At 50.5% G+C, this 9,000-nt stretch overlaps 1 protein-coding gene across 4 annotated transcripts in view; it reads left to right on the top strand.

Moving 5' to 3' along the window:
• The first annotated feature begins 838 nt into the window (after window positions 1–838).
• Window positions 839–9,000, top strand: part of Ripor1 (RHO family interacting cell polarization regulator 1) — a 21,001-nt gene continuing 12,839 nt past the window's right edge. For 3 of the 4 annotated variants that reach the window (XM_075977168.1, XM_075977167.1, XM_075977170.1), the window contains exon 1: window positions 844–950. The gene's annotated coding sequence lies outside the window, so the exon portion shown is untranslated. Of the gene's footprint in view, window positions 951–9,000 lie in introns of all 4 variants that reach the window. The other variant, XM_075977165.1, reaches the window with a different exon arrangement.

The following is a 9,000-nucleotide window of genomic DNA, read 5'->3' as shown; positions in this document are numbered from 1 at the left end:
GGGAAGCCAAGGGGTGGAGGATCAGGGACATAGGGTTGGAGAGAGCTAGTAGCATCTGATTAGTAGGAGAGATAGAGGATTGGAGTCAGCTGTTTACCCCATGGAGGTCAGTCAGGCCAGCTCTCTATTCAACTATAACCCATTTCTTGGAAGGGCCAGCCCTGGCCTTGGAGATGAGGCTTTAGCCTGGAGGGTCAATGTGTGTTTCCAGTATGCATACCCAGAGTTTACCAGGTTAGCCACTTATAACCCAGGGAGCAAAATCTGTAACTCCATAGAAAGTAGTACCCAGTGAGTGGTGAATGCATGCATGGCCGGGCTATGGGCCCTGATTTATTAGCCAGATAATAAATCTGACCCTACAGTGGGAAGCTGAAGCTGACTGAAAAGGTGGGGGAGGGATGGGAGCGGGCAGAGCTTCAATCCAGAGGGGTGGGATGGTTAGGCTTCCGACTTCCCTTTTGGCCTTTCCAGACCCTAACCATTTTCTCCAACCACCCTAACTTCCAGTGTCAACTCCAAGAACCTGTTTATGTGACAGGAAGGGGGCCTGAGGTCTATAGAACTGCAGAGATCTGGGTAAGAGGCAAGTAGGAGGGGTTCCCTAGCGCCCCCTACCCCAGTTTTAAGGTCTGCTTGAGATTCCCAGGAAGCCGCTCGGTTCCCGCAGACGCCTTCGGGTTTCCAAAGGTCTCCCCTCCCACGAGCTGGTTGACACGGTAGGCAGACCACGCTGCCCGGCTACCCGCGAAGGTGGAGCGAGCTGTGGGCGCCCCTTAAGGGTGCGGGAGCCTCGGGGAACGCAGGAGGTGGGGCTCGGCGGGGCGGGGCGGCGGGGCGGAGGGAGGGGCAGGCGCCGGCGGCGGCGACAGCGGCAGCTGCGGCGCGAGCAGGCCAGGCAACGCCGAGAGCACCGACAGCGCGAGGTCCTTGAAGCCCAGCGCAGCCATGTGAGTGTCCGCGCCGTTTCCGAATAGCCATGGCCGGGAGAGGGGGCGGGCGGTGGATCCCGTGCCTCTCGCACCCGCGCCGCCCAGCGACTCCCGGATCTGCGACCGGGTCCCGCCTCACCCCATTCTCGCGACCCGGATCGCGCGGTGTCTTTCCTCCCCACCTCCCCCACCCCCACCCCCGGCTCGAGGACACAGCTTCGCCCCACAAAAGCCGCCGCCTCCGGGTCTGCCGCGCCCGCCGCCCCCTTCTTCCCTTTCACGCAGGCCGCGGCGGCCGTGCCCCGGGGCCCCGTGGTGGGCAGGCCCGAGGGCGAGCCTGCGGCGCCTCTCGGGGCCTGGGATTAGCTTGCCCCCCCTCCCCCCGAGCGTGCGCTGCCCACAGCGCGGCGGGAGGCTGGTCTGGGAATTGGAAGGGGGCGACAGGGTGCAGGGGACCTCTCAGATGAGCTAGTCTTTCTGGCCCTTCCAACCCAAGCTGCTTTGGGGCCAGGCCCGAGGTGACTGAGCCTGCCCGAGGCCACACTCCCCACCCAAACCAAAGCTGAAGCCGGAGAAGGTCGCACTGGTGGAGGTCGGTGACCAGACCCTCTCCCTGGGAATGGAAGCTGCAATGGGGACTCGGCAAACAGTCAGAATTGAGCATCCTGTAGAACTGGTTTGGGGAAGGGGTTGTTCGCCTGGACTAGAGCCCCGCTTAAGTCAGCCTCAACACCCTCTGTCCTCCTATCCCGAGTTAAGCCTGAATCTGACCTCTCTTACCGGCCCTTCCAGATCAGTTCTGATTTATGTGCAGACGGGACTCCCGTGTGAACAATCTAATATAATAATAACGGTGCGTGGCCACCATCTGTGTGGCTGCGTGTGTCCTGGGTCTGCTGTATTCAGCTGACATGCATGCAGTCTTTTGAGGAGGTCTATGACCATCTGGTAGGTGTACGTACTGGGCCAGAAAGGTTAGCATCGTTCTCAAGGTCACACAGCTGTGTCGAGGAGAAGCAAGAATTTGATCTGAATTTTTGTTCCTGCACTATCCACCATCCTAGCATTGACAGTGGGGGTGGGTAGGAAGAGAAAAACGGTAATAGAGCTACATAGCACTACAGCCGGACAAGGACTGGCACGGCTCCCTCATCTACCTCCTACCCGGTCCGGGTCCTGTGGGCAGCAGAGCGGGATGAGCAGTCCCAGGGCCTGGGTTTGGGTGAGAGGGAGGAGAGCACACAGAGCTTTGGATTAGGCTATGCTTAGGTGGAAAAGCAGGCGAGGAAAGCGAGAGTGAGTCAGAGCGTTCCCAGTCCGCCACCGCTGGGACTCGCGTCCTAGCCAGACCCAGCTGGGGAAGGCTGTCCAGCTCCCAGAGCGCGGCGGGACAGTGAATGTGACCAGCTGACCAGGGAGGAGGCCGGCAGGAAGTGAGGCCACCAAGCAGTCTCCACCCGGTTCCGGGGTGGGGGGGGGTCCTAGGCCACGGCAGGCCCCCTCCCCTTTTCATTGCCAGTTCTGGTTGGTGGCTGCCAGATGACGTCAGCAACTAGGTTTGGGGTAGTTTCCATGGAGACAGGGACAGGCTTCTGCGCGCGACCCCCTTCTCCCTCGCAGTCACCCTTTTGCCTGGGTTATTTATAGCTTCTGTTTACCTCAGTCTGCTGTGGCCCTACAGCTGAGAGGGGCTGGACCCAGAGACTTGCAGAGAGGCTATGGCTAGTGTCGCCGACCACTGCACAAGATGGACAGTTCTGTTAGTCGTACTTTCCGTCCTTCACAGGTGTATTAGTCTTGGCACACAGGAGCTATTGGGGGCGTCTATAAAAACTGGGTTCACGCAGGCAGTTAAGATTCCATTCCCTGCCGGGTGGTGATGGTGCACGCTTTAATCCCCGCACTTGGGAGGCAGAGGCAGACGGATCTATGTGAGTTCGAGGCCAATTTGATCTCAGAGTGAGTTACAGGACAGACTCCAAGGCTACACAGACAGAGAAACCCTGGCTCGAAAAACAGAAAGAAGGAAAGGAAGGAAGGAAGGAAGGAAGGAAGGAAGGAAGGAAGAAAGGAAGAAAGGAAGGAAGAAAGAAAGAGGATTCCACTCACTGTTGAGTTGCACACTTCATAACCTTTGGGACCTGGATTCTTTCTTTCCCATGTCCACAACACATTGTGGACTTGACAGGAGCTAAGGCTCCTGTCTCTTAGCAGCCAGCACCCACCAGTTGAGATAGTCCCTCTCCATTAGGTAGGGATGGGAGTAGGTGTCAACCCTTTCTGTCCACCTCAACAGGGGACGAGACCCCTCCCCCCAGAAGTGGTCAGTTAATTGTACATTCTCCGGGGCCATTTAATGGTGAGGTGGGTGTGGCGCTGGTATTCCCAACAGTTACTCATGGTTCCTGAGTATAGGGGTTAAGTGGCAGCAGAGGTGCTGCCAGGGACAGAAAATGGATGGAATAACCCGTACACCCTGAATCCAGAATCCCAGGACACCTTCACCCTGACCTAGTCCCAGGGAGCAACCCCTGACCCATGCATGTGATATGTGATGTAATAAACTGGGAAGGGAAAAGAAGAATCGTAGGTTGGGTAGGAAAATCAGAGTAGACTCAGACTTGTGTCCTAGGATCTACCCCTCCAGTAGGTCAGGATCCTGTTCCGAAACTGGGCAGCCCAGCTTCCGCACTCAGCCCCTCCTTCTTTCACTTCCCAGATGCTCAGGTCTTGGAGGAGGGCTCCGGAAATTACAGCAGAGGGCAAGCAGGTAGGCCCCAGGACCCAGAGAGTCTAGACTGGTGGGAAGATAGGGTCTCCTGGAGAACTACCACTTAGCTATGTGGCCTTGAGGATCAGAGAGAGGAAGCTATAGAGGTGCCAAAAGGGGGGAAGCAATCCAGAGCAGGCTTTCTAGAAGGAGAAGTTAGGGAGCAGAGGAAAAAGGAGAGGGAGTTAGGCTAAGAGCAGTGAAAAGGGGGGGGGGGGCTAGGAATGTAGCTCACTGGTAGAGTGCACTTGCCTAAGAACCTAAGGTTGAACCTAGCAACACCACACGCACACACACACGCGCGCGCGCGCGCACACACACACACACACACACACACACACTAGTGGAAGAGGGTATGGGAGGGATGGAGTTTGCTGATCAGATGCTAAAAACCTTGAGTGTGGCAGGAAGGGTCACAGTTGCTACAGAGAAGGACAGGGGCCGGGAAAGAAGCAAAGGACTTTATTCGTAGGAGCAGGAGGTAGCTGTGAAGTTTTGTTTTGTTTTGTTTCTCGAGACAGGGTTTCTCCGTGTCTTCTTTCGAGCCTGTCCTGGAACTAGCTCTTGTAGACCAGGCTGGACTCGAACTCACAGAGATCCACCTGCCTCTGCCTCCAAAGTGCTGGGATTAAAGGCGTGCGCCACCACAGCCCGGCAAATTACTCTGTAGCTCTCATTGGGTTTTTTTTTTTTTTTTGGAAAATTTTATAAGAGTTTGAATAGAGATTTTAAAGATTCAGAATCTTAGATCAGAATGTCTAGGCTTGAATGTGGGCCCTGCCACTTACTAGCTGTGTAATCTTTGGTAAATTAATAATCACTAATAATAGCAGCTAATACTTGCTGTGTACTACACGTGCTTCCCCCTCCCCTAAACACTCCTGTAGATGGAGATATCTCACTTCATGCTTCCGGCAGTGGTTGTTTTATGCTTATGAGTATCTGAAGTCCAGAGGCTTAAGAAGTGTCTTGGCCCTGTGAGGCCAGTCTGGTCTACAGAGCCCGTTCCAGGATAGTCAGAGCTACACAGGGAAACCAACTGAACATCTTACCCAAGGTCACAAAAAGTCAGTTGAGCTCAGCTGTGAAGTAGGGCTAATAAGACCTAACTACATAGGCTTCTTGCTGGAATTAAATGATCTTTGCTCAGCATATTGTCTGACATACAGGAAACACTCAAAAAGGGGCAGGATTGTTTGTTATTGTTGTTGTTTTTGGCATTGTTGGTGACTGGAATTTTCAAAAGAGTGTCTTAGTGAATAAAGAATGGTTGATTGCAGGATAGGGAGAGACAGGGAGCCTATGGGAGGCTGCTTGGATGCTAGGATAGAGTTGGTAATAGATCGGACCTGCTGTGAGGGTGCAAACTCTAGAGACACACTCTGAATGTGTATGTGTGTGTGTGTGTGTGTGTGTGTGTATGATGTGTACTGGGCATTGAACTAGAACCTTAAGCAGGCTGAGCAAGCACTTTGCCTCTGAGCTATACCTAAAGACATTTTTTAAAAAAATCTTTTTTTTTTTTTTAAATTTTGCAATAGGGTCTTAGTTAGTCAGGCTGGCCTTGAACTCACTTTGTAGCTCAGGTAGACATGAATTTTTGGCCCTTCTACCTCAGCCTCCCAGGTAGATGGGATTATGAGCTTGTACCCCCAGGGCGGGATCCAGAGGCGTCGAAAAGCTTGATCTGTCAAGAGTGGGCGACTGAGTGAAGGCTGAGTGTAACTCACGGCAGGACCAAGGATGACTCTCAGTTTCTGTTTTGAACAACTGAGCAAATAGATAATAGAACTGTCATGGGATGGTTAAAACTTGGACAAGTGGTCAGTTCAGTCCAGTGACCTCAAACTCAGCTCTTCTCCCCTTACAGGCCACTACACATTGTCGCTTAGTTTGTGGGTAGACGTCTGGGAGGCAGTTGGATAAGCAAGCCTAATGCTTACAAGAGCGGTTTGGTTGAGGATAGATAAGGATGTGGAGAGGTACATGGCCCAAGGGTTGGGACAGTGGAGTCCCTTTGAGGATAAAGAGAGAAACAGGTTCTCTGTGGGAAAGGAAAATGTGTGGTGTTAAGTAGGCAGAAAAACAGAAGTATGTGGCTTCCTTTTTTTTTTAATGTTTATTTATTTATTTATTATGTATACAATATTCTGTCTGCAGGCCCGAAGAGGGCACCAGACCTCATTACAGATGGTTGTGAGCCACCTTGTAGTTGCTGGGAATTGAACTCAGAACCTTTGGAAGAGCAGGCAATGCTCTTAACCACTGAGCCATCTCTCCGGCCCCTGTGGCTTCCTTTTTTTTAAAATTTATTTTATTTTGTGCACATTAGTGTTTTGCCTGCATGTTTGTCTGTAAGAGGGTGTTGGATCCTGGAGTTACAGACAGTTGTGAGCGGCCGTGTGGGTGCTGGGAATTGGACCCAGGTCCTGGAAGAACAGTCAGTGCTCTTAACTGCTGAAGGTCTCTCCAGCCCCACTGCTTCTTGAAATTCATGGAAGGAAGGGGTTAATGAAGAGGAAGAAAGCCATGAGTCCAGTATTTTATTGAGAAAGAGCAAGAGAAGGAATAGACTTTAGATACTGGGTTGATTCAGCAACAGAGAGGTCATTGTTGACCTTGTCTTGAGGAGTCACAGAAGGGGTGGGTGCAAAAAGCCAGCCAGCAGAGGAAGAGGAGTAGGTGGGTGTGGCAAGGAAATCGAGGTGGACCATTCTTCCAGAAACTTGACTCAGAAAGGAACAGAGCAGTGGGATGCGGAATGGGGTAGCTAGAGCAAGACACAAGACACATTGGGATGTAATTTATTTATTTTATTTATCTATTTTGCATGTGCTGTGTGGTTTTTTGAGATAGGATTTCACTGTTTAACAGTCCTGGCTGTCTTGGCGCCTGTTTTGTAGATGAGGGTAGCCACGAACTCACAAGAGATCTGCCGGTCTCTGCCTCCCAAGTTCCGGGATTAACGGTGTGCGCTACCACTGCCCAGCTGTAATTTATTTTCTGTAGTTACTCATTCGCTGTGTGCGTGTGTGCATGTATGTGTGTGTGTGTGTGTTGCTGGGGATGGAATCCAGAGCTTTGAGCATACTAAGCATATACTTTGCCATTGAGCTACATTCTAGATTGCCTGTATAGTTATTTACTTAAAATCCAACTATATGGTGAACTCTAATGTATGCAGAAAGTTGCTAGGAGCAGTGGCATACACCTGAGGTCCGAGCTTCTCAGGAGCTAAGGCAGCAAGATTGCTTGAGTCTAAGAGTTTTGAGGCTAGCTCGGGAAATATAGCTAAGACATCATCACTCCTCCCCCATCCCCCTCCTACAAAGGTCTGTCCTAAATGTACATCAAAATACATTTTTTTAAAAAGATTTATTTATTATGTATATGGTATTCCCAGTACTCTGCCTGCAGGCCAGAAGAGGGCACCAGATCTCATTACAGATGGTTGTGAGCCACTATATGGTTGCTGGGAATTAAACTCAGGACCTTTGGAAGAGCAGGAGGTGCTCTTAACCACTGGAGCCATCTCTCCAGCCCCCATGATACATTTTGTAATGGAACACACCTATGTATGACCTGGAAAGAGAACCCACAGCAGGAAATAGAACATTGCTAACACTTTGGAAGACCCCTTTTGCCTGCTTTCAGTTACAGCCTAAGGATAAGTACTGTCTGAATAAGGGTTCTATTGTTGTAGTAAAACACCACAACCAAAAGCAACATGGGGAGGGAATGGTTTGTTTCATTTTCTACTTCCAGGTAACAATAGTTCATCACTGAGGGAAGTCAGGGCAGGAACTCGAGCAGGGCAGGGACCTGGAGGCCGGAACTGAAACATAAACCATAGAAGAATGTGACTTACTGTCTTGCTGCCCATGGTTCACTCACTTTCTCACACACCCCAGGACCACTTGCTCAAGGGTAGCACCACCCCCAGTTGGGTTGTGCTTTTCCACATTCATCATGAACCAAGGAAATGCAGAGCCAGTTATGGTGGCCTTTACTCCCAAAAATCAGGAAACAGAGGCAGGTAGATCTCTATGAGTTCAAGGTTAGTCTGATCTACATAGCAAGTTTCAGGCCAGTCAAGCAAGACTACATAGCTAGATCCTCTCTAAAAAAGGAAAAGGGAAATGCTCCTTGCTTACAGTCCAATCTGATGGAGACGTTTTCTCAGTTAAGATTCCCTCTTCCCAGATATGACTAGATTTGCGTCGTTTATGAAAACCAACCAGGACAATTGCTAATCTGACTTCTGCATCACAAATTGGTTTTATGTGCTTTTTCTGGCTTTTTGTTTTTTGAGACAGGGTCTTATGTAGCCTAGGCTAGCCATGAACGTCCAATCCTCCTGCCTCCTGATATAGGATGCAGCACCACACTCATGCACTTTCTCACCTGTTTTTGAAATTCATTGTCAAGGGAACCATACATATCGCCTTACTTGTGTTTTATGTCTGTCGCTAGTTGATATACTGTAAGATTCACTCATATTACTGCATTTATTTTTTTGTTTTGTTTGTTTGTTTGTTTTTTGAGACAGGGTTTCTCTGTAGCTTTGGAGCCTGTCCTGGAACTAGCTCTGTAGACCAGGCTGCCCTCGAACTCAGAGATCCGCCTGCCTCTGCCTCCCGAGTGCCAGGATTAAAGGCGTGTGCCACCATTGCCCAGCTCTTTTTCATTGTTTTTACCACATAGTGATTCTCTTATTACTGATGGCCTTTTGGAGAGTTTTCAGGCTTGTTTTCAGGTTCAGTGTAAGAGTGACTGAATTTACCGGTAAGTTGAAGAGAAAGTCTGAGACATCCATCTTCTCTGAGAAGGGAGAAAAAGACTAGCACCATACAGGATAATTTCCCAGGTAGGAAGTGAGAACCATCTGAGGTTGAGTATTGCACTGATTCCAGCTGCTATGCCAAGACCTCCTGGCTCAATTCAGGATGAGTGTAGGAGTAGCAGGAACAGGGAGTTGGTTTGCCAGGTTTGGTTTCTGCCACGCAAGACGGAGTGTAGAGTGCTGAGGATACTAACAGCAGGCAAGAGATAAAAGGGTGGCTTTGGGGGCTGGAGAGATGGCTCAGTAGTTAAGAGCACTGGCTGCTCTCCCCCAAGTCCTGAATTCAATTCCCAGCATCTATATGGTGGCTCACAATCATCTATAATGAGATCTGGTGACCCCTTCTGGCCTGCAAGCGTATATGCAGGCAGTGCACTGTATATGTAATAAATAAAAAAAAGGGATACTTTTAAAAAAGGGTGACTGTAAATGCAGGCTGGGAACAGGGTGTGCAG

This window comes from Microtus pennsylvanicus, chromosome 6, assembly GCF_037038515.1.
Source record: "Microtus pennsylvanicus isolate mMicPen1 chromosome 6, mMicPen1.hap1, whole genome shotgun sequence".
Lineage (NCBI taxonomy): Eukaryota > Metazoa > Chordata > Mammalia > Rodentia > Cricetidae > Microtus > Microtus pennsylvanicus.
Note: the sequence above shows the minus strand (reverse complement) of the source record. Positions and strands in the feature narration are given on the sequence as shown.